Source organism: Lipotes vexillifer, unplaced genomic scaffold (assembly GCF_000442215.2).
Source record: "Lipotes vexillifer unplaced genomic scaffold, Lipotes_vexillifer_v1.1 scaffold147, whole genome shotgun sequence".
NCBI classification, from domain to species: Eukaryota; Metazoa; Chordata; class Mammalia; order Artiodactyla; family Lipotidae; genus Lipotes; species Lipotes vexillifer.
The window spans coordinates 4077683-4094769 of NW_006778796.1; the positions used below are offsets into that span (position 1 = coordinate 4077683).

Here is a 17087-nt window from a genome sequence, read left to right on the forward strand (position 1 = left end):
GGGAAAGAGGGAGGAAAGAATTATTTCATCAAAATCATGTTCACATCAGAACAGAAATATAAAGAAATTCACAAAAGAACTAGAAATATTTTTCTCAAATATATGTAAATTATTTCCCCTTATTTCTGCATGCAGCTTTACCATTATCCATAGCAAAACAATGAATGGTATCTTCTCTTTTGTGTAGATGAACATCTGTCAAGCACTGGCAAGACAGACATAAAGGGAACAGAGTCACTGTCCTCCAGGGTCCATGAATAGTACAGGAAATAGACAAAAAAATTCACAAATGCACTCTGTTAAGTGTTAAGGCAGAGGGACACCCAGGGTCCGCCAGTGAAGAGACATGGAACACCTCACACAGAGGCAGGGGTTGTTTCTGGGAATGCTTCCCAGAAGACGTGACAACTGAGCTTGGTCTTGAAGGATAAGCCACGGTGGAGCAGAGGACAAAATGGGCAGAGCCCTCCAGGCAAAGGCAACACTGTGTACAATGGTGCTGGCCAACATGACACATTCAAATAACTGCCATAGAGGTGGCACAGCCAGAATGCAGGTATATGGCAGGGATGGGGACCTGAGGAGGGTCAGTGGGAATGCACCTGGAAAGGTGAGCAGGCCCTGCCCTGGAAGGACCTCGCAGGCCCTCCCAAAGAGCTTAGAGCTTACTCCAAAAGTGGTTTGGAAACCACCAAAGAAATATTTCACATGACAACTAAGGAATCATACTGCTGTGAGACCAGCCGTATTTTAAGTTCGTAAGCTCACATATCAAACTGAGGGGAGAGAACCCTTAGACAGAAACTGTATATACTGCACACTGGGGAGAATGAGAAAAGTCTGAGCCATGTCCTGAGCTGGGTAGGAGCCAGCCAGGAGAGAAGGAGGGAGCTTGATGTGCTCCAGGGACTGAATGGAGATGGGGGTTTCTGGAGCAGATGAATAAGAAGCCATGGTGTGGCTGGGACAAATAATGCCGGACCCTCTTGGCCTGCTTTAAAGGAACTGAACCTTATTCAGAATAGTTACTTGATCAAATTTACGGTTTTAAGCGTCACACTGGATGTGGCATGAACAGTGGATTGCAAGAAAGTGCATAAAAGTAAGAGGTGTATGTAGAAGCCTTCTGCAGTTTGTAGAAGGCTAATGTAGTAGATCAGACAAGAAGTTTTGGAGGTCTGAATAAGAGTAAGACAGTGGATCTGGAGAGGAGTATAAAAATTTGAGGTACCTTTTGGGGAATCAAGAGGACTGGGTGATTGGCTCTAAAGGTAAGGGGAAAGAAGTTAATAATGCCTCACAGATCCAGAGCTGATGCAAGTCAGTAGACAACAGGGACATCTTGGGGAAAAGATAACAAATCCATTCAATAAATATTTATTGAGCACCTACTGTGTGCTATGTGCCATGTGCTGTTCTAGGTACTGGGAATACAGTAGTGAGAAAAACAGTCAAAAATCCCTGCCCTCGTGTAGTTTATATTCTAGTAGTATTCAGTTTTAGACATATTCGGTTTTAGATGACCATTTTAGACAGGTTACAGGTTAAGATAACCTGTAAGAGAATATCCAAGCAAAAAGTTGAGTCTGAAGCTCAGAAGAGAGGTCTGAGGCTCGATATATAAAGAAATATGTGCATAAAGGTTAACGCCGGGAATAAGTGGGGTTTCTTGAGAGAAAGTACATATTATAAATGAAGAATACTCAAGACCAAGCCCACGGGAACATCTCCATTCAAAGATTGGGCAAATGAAGAGGAATGTAAGGGGATCAGAAGAAGGAAGAAAACCAAAAAATTGAAGGTATGCATTTACCCATAATTAAAGAAAATAATGCAGTGGAAGGAAAGTTTTAGTTCTCCATACACCTGCTTGAGGACTCATTCCTTCCCCACCTCCTTGCTCTTTTTTGTAATGTTTAAGCTCTGGGCATCTGCCCGGCATTTCTTGCACTTGAGCCCTGTTTCCCACTGTTCATTTCATCCATCTGCCAATAGAAGGTAGAGTAGCAGGATATGAGCTTTGAGAGGAAAGGGGTAGAGAGAAAACCCTGGCTTTCTACTGTTTCTCAGTTCCCCTCCCCCTGCCAGCAGCTGGCCCAGATTCTCTGATCATATATTACCCCTAACAACAGCAGAAGGTTTTAAGTAACCAGAGGAATTAGGAAAGGGCTGACTACTGCTGATTACTCCACCTCGCAGCCAAGCTGGCTCTCTCTGCTCCCAGAACCCACACTGTGCCAGGCCATCGTGTCACCTCTGGGCCACAGAAGCCACTCTCAGGGCAGAGGGACTTAGCACCCTCTGTCACTAGTACTCAACAAGAAAAGACTGATATAGTAGAGTCCAAATGGGATGAGAGCCCAGAGAGATGTGCCCCTGACATCTCATGTTGAAAATGGACCTGCTTCCCCACACAATTATTCGTATATACAGAGGTCAGCTGCTATTCTCCCCTTCGCATTAGACAGAAAAGTAAAACACACTTTTGAGGGCTCACATAGGACCTTAACCATAGGTTTATCAGCATTTCTTTTTTTTAATTGAAGTATAGTTGATTTACAATATTGTTTTAGTTTCAGGTGTGCAGCACAGTGATTCAGTTATACATATATATCTATTCTTTTTCAGATTCTTTACCCTTATAGGTTATTACAAAATATTGAGTATAGTTCCCTATGCTATACAGTAGGTCCTTGTTGTTTATCTACTTTATATATAGTACTGTGTATATGTTAATCCCAACCATCTTTAAACAAATGTATTCCAAGTTACAACCAACCAACTTAGAAGGGAATTCTTTGCACCCAAACCATTTGTGAATCGGAGGTGATCCAATTTTCTTTACTTCAGAATAGAAGACTGTGACGTTAGCGTTAATACAAGACTATCCGGCAAACCAAAGAGATGGAATGGAGGCATTTTGCGTGCACCATTTCCCTCTGCCCTTGAGAATCACTCGCTGTGATTTCTCCCTTGGATGAAGACAAACCCTGGCGGGGGAATCCTGTATGAGACTGGCACTGTGTGTGCACTGCGAGCCTCCTGCATCCTTACTGGTCAATCTCCAGCGGTACTGATGGAGCCGTTCTCTAAATGTGCAGATCAGCTGGCTCCATACACAGCTGCTCAGCAAACATTTCTGCCCTGCAATGAAAGACCTGGGTACCGCATCTGTCCCCAGTGCTAAGAAGTCTGCCATCCTTTTGGCACAAAGGGTTAGACCAAGGCTAACCAAGGTTATTTGGATGGTGCAATGAGCCCTACTATAACTGAAGGCCTTTTCTAGAGGTATGAAAGAAAGGCTAACTTCTTATTTTGACCGATCTGAGCTTTACTGTTGCTACTATGATTTAAAAGTGACTGAGAAGAATCAAAGGATAAAGTTCAAAATACCAAGGAAATCGTATATTGTGAGATAAATGGAAACATCTGGAATGCTGCTCCTAGCTGCTGTGTGAATTTCAGGCCAGTTTAACAAATGCCATTCTTAGGCCCTATAGAACTGTGCAGAAATTTCGTTAGTTAGAGGGGCAACATAAAGACTTCTGACTTGGTCAGAGATAAAGACTTCTGTAGAGTATCTTTAACACCCACTTCTATTCATTCTCAAAAAAATATATAAAAACTCAAACATATTTCTGACCAGATAGACAATTGTTTTGATAATCAGTGCTATGGATTATGCTGTGGAGTGGAGGTGACAGTGAGGAAAGAGCTATTTTTTAATAACATAATTTCTTTTAGAAAGGCAATAAATGTATAATGTTTAAAATAAAAATATAGAGAAGCAAAAGAAGACAATAAAGGCAACCATGATCTTATCACAACAGGTTAATATATCTTTCCTGTCCTTTTCCTGTATTTATATGTTGACAAGATTTCATATACATATAAACAGAAATGCTATAATTCTGTACATACCATTTTGTGAAATTTTCTTTACTTAATGGAGAAGGAACATTTTCCAATTGTATTATATACTATTTAATATCATTATAGCATCATAGTATCCCACTTTAAAAATCTGTATTTTATATACTAATCCATTATTTCTTCATATTCAGCTTTTTCTCAATATTTTTCTTTCGTAAACAGTGCAGATGTAAACATTCTTGAGCGTAATTTTTATGCATACTCATGATCATCTCACTAGTATAAATTCCTAAAAGTGACACTGCCATATCAAGGCACATGCCTAGGTTTAACCTGTTGATATTATTACCAAATTGCCTTACAGAAAGACTGCACATACTCTATACACATTAGCAGTACATGTGAATGCCCTTTCCTCAGACTTTCTACTACTTTTTTTAATATTGGTGAAGTTGATGGTTAAGGGAAAAAAAATCACTTTTGTCTTAATTTGCATTTCTGTAATTACTAATGATGCAAAGATAGGAGAAAACTCATTAGAATAAAAAAGAATCTCTCCCTCCTTGTGAGCACAGGATAACCCAAGCCCTCTCCACATGCAGTCATGTTGGTCATTTGCATTAATTATACTGATATGTCTATTCACACCCATCGCCAGATTTTAAATTTGTTCTAAAAAGCTCTTTATTTATAAAAGACATTAATCTGTACCTGTATCAAATAAGAATTTAGTGTCTGATAAAGGTAACATTTAAAATTCTCAGGGAAATGTATTAGTTTCCTACTGCCGCTATAACAAATTACCACAAAATTAGTGTCTCAAAAAAACAATGCAAATGTACTGTCTCATGGTTCCAGATGTTTGAATTCTAACACTGGATTCACTGAGCTAAAATCAAGGTGTCGACAAGGCTGCTTCCTTCTGGAGGCTCTGAGAAGAAAATCTGTTTCCTCATCTTTTTCAGCTTCTAGTGGCCACCTGTATCCCTTGGCTTGAGGCTTGTGGCTTGTGGCCCCTCCTTCATCTTCAAACACATCACTCCTCTCTCTGCTTCCACCACTGCATCTCCTTCTCCTCTGACTCCTCCTGTATCCCTCTGATAAGGACCAATGTGATTACATCGGGCCCATCTGAATTATCCAGGATAATCTCCCCATTTTAAAATCTTTAATTTAATCACACCTGCAAAGTCTCTTTTTGCCAAACCTTCATGGGTTCCAGGAATTGGGGTGTGAACATATTTGGAGGCCATTTTTCAGCATACGATAATTGCACTGTTGCATCAATAGTGTTGAGAAAATTGACCAACCATTTGGGAAAAAAATTAAATAACTAACATACACTATATCAAAATAAATTCTAGATGGACTAAAGAAGGGGTTGGCAAACATTTTCTATAAAGGGCCGAACAATGAATAGATTTTGGTCTGCAGGCCAGGTTGTCTCTATTGCAACTCAGCTCTGCCATGGCAGCATGAAGCAGCCATAGACAATACCTAAACACATGGGCATGGCTGTGCTTCAGTAAAATTTTGTTTGCAAAAATAGGCAATGGGCCAGATTTGTCCCATGGGCCATCGTTTGCTGACCGTAGATTAAAGACACTAATGTGAAAAACAAAAAACAAAAAACAATAACAGTACCAGAAAACAAATAGATAAGTTTTTATATAGTCTTTGTACAGGTGAGAATATTCTAAACATGAAATCAAAGGAAGAAATCATAAAAGAAGATATTTGTAGATTTGCCATTATAGAAATCAGAAAATGCCATAAAAAATACTGAACATAAGAAACAAACTGGGGAAGAAGCAGATTCTTTGTACCCCTATCAAGAATATTACAAAGGGAGCCAAAAGGAACAAAGCCCTACTTAGAATCCCAAAATAACCTGAAAGAATTAAAATTAGGAAGAATGCTCCAGAAACCTGGAAGGAGTATCTTCTGTTTATCTTTCTGCCACAGGTAAACACCAGCTATGTGTATGCAAAATAACAGAAAGCCCATGTGCATCATAAGCCTATGAAGAGGATGGAGTGAATACTAGTTAACTCCCCTTCCGGGCTCCAGTTTCATCATCTCTGAGATGAAAGTAACAATCCCAGTCGTTCCTACTTCACAGAGTTGTTGTGAAAGTTAAACGAGAGGAAAGAATGGGAAGCAGCTTTGAAAATTATAAAGTGCCAGGATCTTGGTAAAACTCCAATTTTAACAAATACTGAATATAATGCCCAATCCAGTGATACTCCTCCTTCAGGACCAGGCTGAAAGCAATACTATTAATAATATTGCTTTGATGATACATGTGGAAGAATTCTCTTTGAAGGAAAAATCACGTGCTCCTGCCTATGGAGCATTCCATTTACTTAACAAAGCTGAATTTCTTTTGGTACTCAAAAATGTAAAAAACGTAAAATCTAGACTACATTAACCATTTAGCAAGCTAAAAAAAGGTTACTAAGGGCTTCCCTGGTGGCGCAGTGGTTAAGAGTCCACCTGCCGATGCAGGGGACACGGGTTCTTGCCCCGGTCCGGGAAGATCCCACATGCCGCGGAGTGGCTGGGCCCGTGAGCCATGGCCGCTGAGCCTGCACGTCCGGAGCCTGTGCTCCGCTACGGGAGAGGCCACAACCGTGAGAGGCCCAGCACCGCAGTGAGGGAGGAGTGAGGGTTGGAGAACACAGCAGGCGATGCAGGCAGAAACCTACATTAGAGAGGGTGCTATAACCATGTTAGAAATTTTGGACTTTTTCCCAGGGACAACAGGAAGCCACTAAAGGTTTTGAGCAGAGGCGTGATGTGAACAGATCTGTGAAAAGATCACCCTGGCTCCAGGGTAAACAATGAATTGGAAAGGGACGAAAATAGCAACTAAAAGATAAACTACAAAGCTTAAACAATAGTCCAGGCACAAGTTTATGGCATCATGAACTAAGGTAATAGTCATGGAAGTGGAGAGAAGTAAATGAGTTACCCAAGAATTAAAATCAAGACCTAGTGATGGACACAATACAGGGAACAATAGAGATGGGGGTATCAAGAATGACAACCATGTTTCCAGATGACAGATTACTGAAAAGCAATAAACACCATCCCAGCCTTCTTAGAATAGCGAGGCAGCTTCATCAAATCAAAACTGTAGGCATATAATTAATAATAATAATACTTGGGGCTTCCCTGGTGGCGCAGTGGTTGAGAGTCCGCCTGCCGACGCAGGGGACACGGGTTCGTGCCCCGGTCTGGGAAGATCCCACATGCCGCGGAGCGGCTGGGCCCGTGAGCCATGGCCGCTGAGCCTGCGCGTCCGGAGCCTGTGCTCCGCAAGGGGAGAGGCCGCAACAGTGAGAGGCCCGCGTACCGCAAAAAAAATAATAACAATAATAATACTTACTGAGTAACTACTCAATGCCTGTCCTTGTGCTAAGGGCTTTACATGTTTTGTTTCATTTAAGCCACCTAACAGCACCATGAGAAATGTTTTAGAATCATCTCTCCAACTTGTATATGGAAACTGAAACACTGAAGAGTTGACCTTTTCAAAGACCACCCGACAGTAAGTGGTAGAGATGGCATTTGGAGCCAAGCAGCCTACTTCCAGAGTCCTCGCACCTAACGCTCATCCAGAGGAAGATGAGTGAGTGCTCTGTGACTGAGCAAGGCCAAGTTCATCTGGAGAAGATGCAGAATGTCAGCCAAGATCCTCATGACCTAGAAGGAGAAAGCAAACTACAGAAATCCTCAAAGGAAGACATGGATCTCCCTTGGAAAGTTTTGTGTCAAGACAAGAGGCTTGCTACCTTCCTGGATTATGTGTCTAAGATGTGATGCAGGGTCAGTTATAGAAAATGGGATCCACTTTAGTAAAGGTGATGTGTCAACTTGACTGGGCTTTGGGGTACCCAGAGAATTAGCCAAACATTATTCTAGCATGTCTGGAAGATGTGTCTGGATGAGACTAACATGTGAATCCATAGACTGCCATAAAGCAGACTGTCCTCTCTGATGTGGGTGGGCTTCATCCAGTAATCCATTCAAGACCCGAATAGTGCAAAAAGCCTGAGTGAGCTGGAACTCCTGCCTAACTGCTGAGTTGAGACACTGGTCTCTTCCAGGTTTCAGATTTGGACTGAAACTTTGGCTCTTTGGTTTCAAGCCTGCTGGCTTTTGAACTGCAACTAACACCATGGACTCCACTGGTTCTCAGGCCTTTGGACTCAGACTACAGCTACATACACATCAGCTCTCCTAGGTCTCGGCCTCTATAATCACATGAGTCATTTCCTTATAATAAGTTTCTTCATATGTATATATATCTATATGAATGTATATATAAATAGGTGAATTAGTGAATGAATAAGTCACTGTGTAGTCACTGTAGGCAGGGTGCTCCGGATAAACAGAACCAATGTGATATCTATATATCTGTATCTATATCTACCTATATACCTATCTATCTATATGTATATATATGATATCACATTGGTTCTGTGTATTTGGAGAACCCTGACTAATACAGAGACTTGTTCACTCATGACTAACACTGCCAAAAGGAAGTACAGAAAAACCTTTGGAACCATAAGGGCTTAGATGGGAAATTTAAGGCCTTGTGTACTATTTTCATGGCTTCATTCTATCAACGGTTAGAATTTTAGAAGGAAGTAGTTCACGGTTCTAACAAATCTATTGTTCTAATCTGAGAAATACCTTCCGAATTTATCTTTCATATGGTCTAAAGACTCTACTCTACTACCAATATTTATAACGTGCCAATGACTCTGCTTTTAAGTCCCAGGGGATGGAAAATTCACCAGGTCAAACAAAGGGGAGGCCTCTCTTTTTACTCTCCTCCCATTACGAGGACAGGGAAAAGGGTCCAGGACGCAGCTCCCTGGTTTCTGCCTCCTATTCAAGAAAGGCCTGGAATAGGTGGGCAAGACCAGCTCTCCCCGAGCACTGGGGCAAGTGTGTTCTCCTCTCTTCTTGGACTGACTGGCTAAGCTGGACTTGTCTTCCATCAAGGGCAAAGTCCCCAGTGTCTTGTGTGGCCTTAGGGATAAGGAAGGAATGCAAGCTCGTTGTCCATCCCCTTCGTAGCTTAGTCAAGAATTAGTCACATGATACAGCGTTGTTCACGAGAGGTTCTCTTTGGCTTGGGCCAAACCCTAATATGCAATAGTGATGCCTTAGCTGGCCATTCCCCGGGATGTACTGATACATATTTACACAAGAGTGGCCAGTCCAGATCAAGATCCATGTGGTCCTGAATCCCCTAACTAAAAACTATCTTACAAATCAACCTCATACTTTCAATAACACTTTCTAAATATAATTGAATCTAGAAAATATCACAACGTTGTTAGACATTTTTTAATTCTAAATTTTCTATTAATTGTGTTTCTATCAATAGTGAATTTGGTTTTGCTTCGTGAAGTAATTGATTGGAATTTTTCTTATTTTCCTAGCCAAACTAAACAGGTTTGAAACAGCCAGTAAAATTTTATTAATTTTCAATTCCAAATTAGTAAAAGTAGTAAAAATGTCAGATTGTCAAATATTTTAAAAGTAGACAAGCTATTGTTTTTATTTGCTCATTCTCTTATTCTGGTTAGATAACACACCTCTAATTTTAAGGAATCATCCTCTCTCAGTCTCAGACCATGTAGTTCTGGCGGGTCAATCATACACTTGCTCCATCCCAGCCAGTAAGAGCACCACTTCCCCAGCCACGGTAGCAGCTTCAGTGATGGGCTTATGACCCAAACAGGGTCAAAGTTAATCCTGAGTCTTCTGCTTAAGCTTTTCATTCAGTTATTCACACAACATATACTTCTTGAAAGCCTACTGTGAGTCCAGCCACTGTTGTAGGGATTAGGATATTGTCAACAAAAAACAAAACAAAACATGAAAATCCCTGCCCTCATGATACATACATTCTACTAAGGAAAACACCAGAATAAGTACAATAAATATCACAAATAAACTGTATATAATATGTTAGGCAGTGTTAAAAGCCAAACGGGAAAAACAAAGGGGGTGTGAAGTTTTGATGAGGGGAAATGTTGGAATTTGTTCAGTAATAGTCATTGGAAAAGAGCCCTTATTTCATCTGCAGCCACAGGGGCCTATTTCTACCTCTAGGAGTCAGAGTGGAAAAGGAAGCCAGTTCAGGAGAAAGCAGAACCTAGAGCTGTAGAGAAACAAAGGCCTAATGACTTCATCGAAGCACCTGGACTCAGCTGTGCCTCCAGTTGTTTTAGTTTTATGAGGCAATAAGTGCCCTTATTTTTTGTTCGAATTGGGTTTTCTGTCACTTGCCACCAAAAAAAACCTGACGAATGCCAAGACGTTCAGGTATATATAGAAACTTATAATGTGTTTCTAAGTGGGATTCCTGGTGTACTTGGATTATCGGATAGCTAGAACTCATTTCTAATTAGCATTATACATTTACATGTAAACACCTAAAATGCTAAGGACCTTAAAAACAGCATGTTCACTTTAAAGCGTTTAAATGAGCTCCTTAAGGTGTGTTTTATACTCTGAATGGAAGGAACCCTTTCTAATCCATCGTTCCAAGGTCACTCTTGTCCAGATCAAGCAATTACAAATTCTACGTTATCTCAGTTAAGAATCAATGAGATTTTACCAGACATGTTTCTTATATTGCACATACAGAACAGTTGTATTTTGGATTTTTTTTGAAGCCTTGTTAGGCAACAGAGAAAATTTCTGCCTCACTTTTGTTGGTGGTGTTGGTCATATTTTCAGAGACACATAGTTAAGGACCAATCCTCAGGTGCTCTGAATAGAGAACCAGTCCTTAGTCACTGGCCATCCTACATGCTGAGGGTTCCAAGTCCACCAGAACCACGCTCACCAGCATTAACTTGACTGAGTAATTACCATCTGCCCCAACATACCAGCTGACCAGAACCGCCGTGCTGGACTGAAGTGTGTTTGAATTTAAGATTACAGAAAGCAACCAATAGGTTTTTAATTTTTCTTATCCTTCTTCCTCTACTTCTCCTTTCACTTTCATCTTACTTTCTTCCCACCCCTAAATCAAATAAAACCACACACACACACACACACACACACACACACACACAAAAGCTGCTTTCCCTTTCAACCTAATATCCTTTTGCAGCACCCTTTCACATATGTAGCAAACTGTTGAGCATAGACTTCTAGTCCCCCAAACCCACCAAGAGGACCCAGGCCAGGGACAAAAGATGATAAGGACAAAAGATGATAAGCACCCACATTGTACATGAGCCATAAACAGTCAGGGAGTAGACATTTCCTTGGGGCTTTTTTTTTTTTTCTTTTTTTGCGGTACGCGGGCCTCTCACTGTTGTGGCCTCTCCCGTTGCGGAGCACAGGCTCTGGATGCGCAGGCTCAGCAGCCATGGCTCACGGTGGCTCACAGGCCTAGCCGCTCTGCGGCATGTGGGATATTCCCAGACCGGGGCACGAACCCATGTCCCCTGCATCGGCAGGCGGACTCTCAACCACTGTGCCATCAGGGAATCCCCCCTGGGGCTTATTTAAAGGAGGATAACCTAACTCCGCCATCTGAGCCATGCCTGGACAGACCCCAGACCCCAGCTACATGATCAAACAAGAGAGGAAATTCAAAGAAGTTCTCAGAGATGGGGGTGAGTCATTAGCCTCAGTGAACAGCCATGGCCTTTTCCTCTCCTTCACATACAGGGAGATCTGAGGCTACTTCTCTCCATTTAAGCAAAGAAAAAGGGCTTCAAAATACCAGTCATACAGTTGCCTGCAAGAAAAGGAGACTGGCTTCTTTTTCCCAGGTTGGATGTCTGCATATGCAGCATATGTGTGGGCTACCCATGCTTACCTGAGCAGGGGAGAGGAGACTTAGAGAGAAAACAGAGGAAAGGGTGCTGAGAGGAACATCTCTGGTGTCTAAAGATTTGTAAGTTTTCTGTGGATCAAGTGGATTCTGGGGAAGGTAGCTTGACTTGAGCCAAATTTCTGGTGGAAGCTAAGGGGACTGCAAACCCAGGTGGGGCTTCCACACTGGAAAGCAGTGGGAAGATTTCCTACAGGACTCCAGTGGTCGAGGAGACAGAATCAGCAGTCAGCCAGTATTACCCAGAGAGGCAGCAATGCCCAGCAGAGGATACAACTGCATGGTTCAGTACAAGGCTGGCCAACCTTCTTGCCTCATCTTTCTACCTGCCCATCACCCACCTCACATCGTCCACTTGCCAAGCACACGCTTCACCTCTTCTACCTGCCCCAGCACCAGCACCGAGAGACCACAAAATAAGAAGGATGGATCATATGGTAATTCTATTTTTAGTTTTCTGAGGAACCTCCATACTGTTTTCCATAATGGCTGCACCAACTTACATTCCCACCAACAGTGTAGGAGGGATGTAAGCTATTATATATAGGATGGATAAACAACAAGGTCCTACTGTATAGCACAGAGAACTATATTCAATATCCTATGATAAACCATAATGGAAAAGAATATACAAAAAGAATGTGTGTGTGTGTGTGTGTATACACACACACACACACACACACACACACACACACACACACACGGTGAATCACTGTATAGCAGAAATTAACACAGCATTGTAAATCAACTATATTTCAATTTAAAAAAGAAAAAAAGATGAGCTACTTTAGTCATTTTTAGTCACTATTTTAGCAAAAGAACTCTTTCTTCCAATGAAATATTACTTTAACACAAATTTAAGCTAGAGATAAAAGCAATGAAGCAATTACTTGAGCAATTTAAACCTTTATAGCTTGATCCTCAAATACTTCATTGTTGGCAGAGCCCCTGAAGTTCCCCCAGGAAACACTCAGATTTTGTGGAGCCCGGTAGGAAAACCACTGCCCAGGACACACGTATCAACTCCATGCACACAATACTGTGCTTCCAGACAGCCTGATACCCTTTAGCAACAGAATATGAGTGTCCATAGACAGTACTCATAAAAAGCATGGAGGTTACATACAGATATTTGGTACTTTGAGAAGGGAAGCAAACTGTATTTAAACCTGCTTATTTTAACTCCTTTTTTCCTATTTATTCCTACAAAAGTCTCCTGTTCATAACATTATACTAGTGTTTTCCTCAACCATGTTCCCACATTCTCGCTTTTCCCAGAAACTTCCATTTATATTTAATGCCTGATCTTGTAATTTCTTGAAAAGGACAAAGACAGAAGTCCATTCAAGGCCAGAAGACGGCTTTTTCTCCTAAGAAACTGTCAGCCAAATTTCTCAGGGAGGAACTGGAAATGAAGTGAGAGACATTGATAAATTTCCCTTCTGAACAATCAATAAAAGCCCCACCATCCTGTTCAGACTCCCACTGTGGAAGCAAGGGCCGTAATTAGATTGTCAAAAATTCAACTTGCCCAAGCTGACAGCGACCCCCCTCGAAAGTGACATGTGATTGGCACTCGGTCTGGGGTGGTGAACCTGTATTGGCAGACACAGCGTAGGGAGCAAAAAGCAAGAGTGAAATTTACTCATTGAAAACAGCCCCCCAAACCCCACACTGATGAAGAATCTGCGACCCTTTAGTCACATTAACATAGCAAAGTGTGCAGCTGACAACTTACTAAGCCACAGATTCAGAACCCGGCCTGCCCCATCCACTCCCAAACCCAGAAAAAGAGGAATGTTATTCCTTCACGACCTCCAAAGCTAAAACCTCTCTCTTGCTGTGATGAAGAGGTAGACAAGAACATGAATAAGGAGAAAAATCTCCAGAGAGAGATGGGCCCATGCCAAATAGAAGTCCCTCCATCCCTCACCCCTGAAAGAAACTATGAGATCATAGGCACAGGGGACTCACTGCTTTGGGGGGAAAATATCATGAGAATAGCCATAACTAATAGTGCTGGAGTGTTAACCGTGTGCCAGATACTCTGGAGCAGTTCACAAGCAGTAAATCTATGAGGTAGGAACTATGTTTTCCTGGTTTTATAGAGATTGATTTGCGCAAGGTCTTAGTTGATGAATAGCAGAACTGGACTGATTTCTGACTCCAAAACTTATATAAACCACTAAAAATAGCGTTTCTCCACGTGTAGTCAGTGGGCCCCCTGAATCAAATCACCTGAGGGTTCCATTGAAATGCACATTCCTGGGCCCACGCCAAACCCACCGAGTCAGATTCTGGAAGTGAGGTCCAGAAACCTCTACTTTTAAAATCTTCCTGAGAAGAGCCTTCCATGCACTAAAGTTGGTGAGTCTCCTCCCTACAGCATCCTGGGAAGCTGAGTGAATGTTGGGTCTTTAGGGACCTTCTGGGGGCAAAGCAGTGAATCAAGCTGCTCACTGTTTTGCATACTTGACAGCAAGAGAAAACTGGGTTTTCCCTAAAGCCCCAGTGTCAGTAGACCCACCTCTGGCCCTGGGAAAAGGCCAGTGAAATTACGTAACGATTTTAACCGTGATATACCACCACGCCGCCAGAGGGGAAGTCTGAGACCTCAGGTGGTGAGGGAGAGAGAAGGGAGAGGATTGATGGACCACAGGCTGTGACTGGGATTCTCTGCCAGAGAAGGCAGAAGGGAACCCCTCTCACCCAATGGCTAAGCTCTTTCCTACATACTATTTCTTTCAAATGGATGAGATGCGGCAGCATCACCTCAATGAGGAAAACAGCTTGATTTCGCCTGTGTTCAATGTGCAAGCTCTGTGGTTCATGAGAGATTCTACTCAGGCCTATATTGACAGGGCTGTGGGGAAATGGGTAAAACAGCCATTGATGACAACCTAGTCCTGGGGATACAGGAAAGGAGAGGTGGAGGAAGAGGAAGGAGAGGGAAAAAGAGAGGAAGAGTGTTGGGAGAGGATGGGCTGGAGGGGAGAAGACAAAAACGAGGGAAGCAGGGGAGAGGCGGTGTCTGCGCTCTCAGTATCCAGTAACATCACCAGGATAAAGTAGCAACACTTGTAACTTCCACAATTCTCAAAACACGTTAGAAGTATCTACTTTGCTTTAATTGCCCCATCTTAATTATAAGCAGTGGTCCTAGGGATTTTCTTAACTTGACATCTGTTAAAACACAAAGGTTAGGAGCACAGGGTACACTTAGAATACAAGCACATAAAGGTATATTTGTAAACTCTTTTGCTGATCCTTCATAATAGAATGTGAGGGAAAAAAGGGGCTGGAATGAAAGAAGCCGAGTAAAAGAATGAGGAGAGTTTCATTCTTCTTCAGGTGAACTTCCATTTCGAGCAAGAGCTGTGCCATCTGCATCTTAGAGGACAGTGGCTCTCAAACCAGAGGGTCCCTGTTGAGCTGCAGGATACTTCAGACGGCCTATGGGCTGGTTGAAACACTGATCTGTGCCCTCTTGTTCTCCAGCTGTGTTTTCTCAATGGTAAACAGCAGCACATTGGGTTGGTGACCTAACTGGCTGTTAGACTATAGCAAACACTTGAAGACCATTGCTGACCTGTGAATAGACAGAAGCCCCTCATGGATCCTGGGCTACAAGATCGATATAAGTGCTTGATGAGGAACAGAGGAAGAAAAAGGTCCTACTTAGAAGTAGAATACAAGAATCAATATTGTAGGTATTTTGAATTTCGGTCTAGATAATTGTGGGGGTTTTAATCCTTACAAAATTTATCCCCAGTGTGTATCACTCTGGCTGGTCCATGGTCAACACTTAATAAATACTTGATGGGGCTTCCCTGGTGGCGCAGTGGTTGAGAGTCCGCCTGCTGATGCAGGGGACACGGGTTCGTGCCCTGGTCCGGGAGGATGCCGCATGCCGCGGAGCAGCTAGGCCCGTGAGCCATGGCCGGGGAGCCTGCGCATCCGGAGCCTGTGCCCCGCAACGGGAGAGGCCACAACAGTGAGAGGCCCGCGTACCGCAAAAAATAAATAAATAAATAAATGTTTGATGATAAGATCTCACTTCCTCTCATAGTAAGCCAAAAAAGGCAAAAGAGGGCTTTTAGTAGACAATGATTAAGGGCCACAATTTGTGATGGACAGAGCCTTAATGGAGCAAGAAGGGTGACTCCTCAGCATAGCCACATGCCATGCCTAGAATAACTACTCTGTGATAGGTGGCAGGGTCTTATTTTGCTACGTCAGCATAGAAATTCCAATGTAGAGAATGTCACATTTTCTGGAGATCGGGCTACTATCCGGTGCCCACATTTTTGATCTGACTTTAGCTCGTGCTATGTAATCAAATGTATATAAGCATCCACTGAAAGACACTCCAAGCTCATCATGTTATACTTACATTTTCTAGTTGATACTAAGGATTATCCTGGCACGTTTAGTAATTTCCTGAATCTCAAGGAAAATAAAAATGTCCATTTTGCAAAGTGGGATGAAGTTATCAAAAGGCAAACTAAACTGTAGCAGAAACACATTATAGTCTAATTCCTATTTTTTCCCAGGAATCCATAAACACCAACCCACCTGTAACAAAATTCTAGGTAGAACTCTAACTGAACCCTGTTCCCAGGGGGGTGAAAACAGCAACAACAACAACAAAGTGAAGTTGTCTCTGCTTTGGGCTGCCACCAGTGTACACAGCCATGGGTGTAGGCTAAGTAACAGTAAGTAACCATATTGGTTAGTTTTCACTAGGTTAAACTGTAGCTGCAAACACAAATCTCAGCGGTTCATGACAACAAAGGTTTATTCCTCACACGCATACATAGGAGCAGTATGCAGCTCTGCCCAAGCTTAAGGAGCTGCCCCATCCCTATGGGGGATGGGCTATTCTCAAGCAGAAGGAAAAGAAAAAAATGACCAAAGTATCACAACATAGGCTCTCAAGCCTTCTGCTTGGCCACGCAGTACATCAATTTCTGCTCACATTCCACTGACCAAAGCAAGTCCAAGGCTAAGCCCACTCTTAGCGGGACAGGGAAGAGTATGGTCCACCCAGCGGGAGGCACTGAAAGTCACCTGGCCGTAGGCAGAGGTGACAGAAAGGGGGGCAAATAACTGAGAACCACAGTACACTCTGCCGTGAGCATCATCACAGTTAGTATTCCTTATTTAAGGAAACAGTGCTCATGCTGTAACTGACTTTGTTGCCTCTGCGACTAACAGCCAGAGACGGAGGTAGTTTTGTCGTTTTCCCCATTGTCTGCACCTCGGCTAGACACACACAGCTCTACCTCAGTTCCTCTGGTCAACTGTCTCACTCACCATGCAGGGAAAGAGCTCG

At 42.5% G+C, this 17087-nt stretch overlaps 1 protein-coding gene across 1 annotated transcript in view; it reads right to left on the minus strand.

Annotated features, from left to right (window-relative positions):
• The window catches only part of PKHD1 (PKHD1 ciliary IPT domain containing fibrocystin/polyductin), a 433351-nt gene that overhangs the window by 258854 nt on the left and 157410 nt on the right, over positions 1–17087 (minus strand). The gene's annotated exons all lie outside the window — the stretch shown is intronic.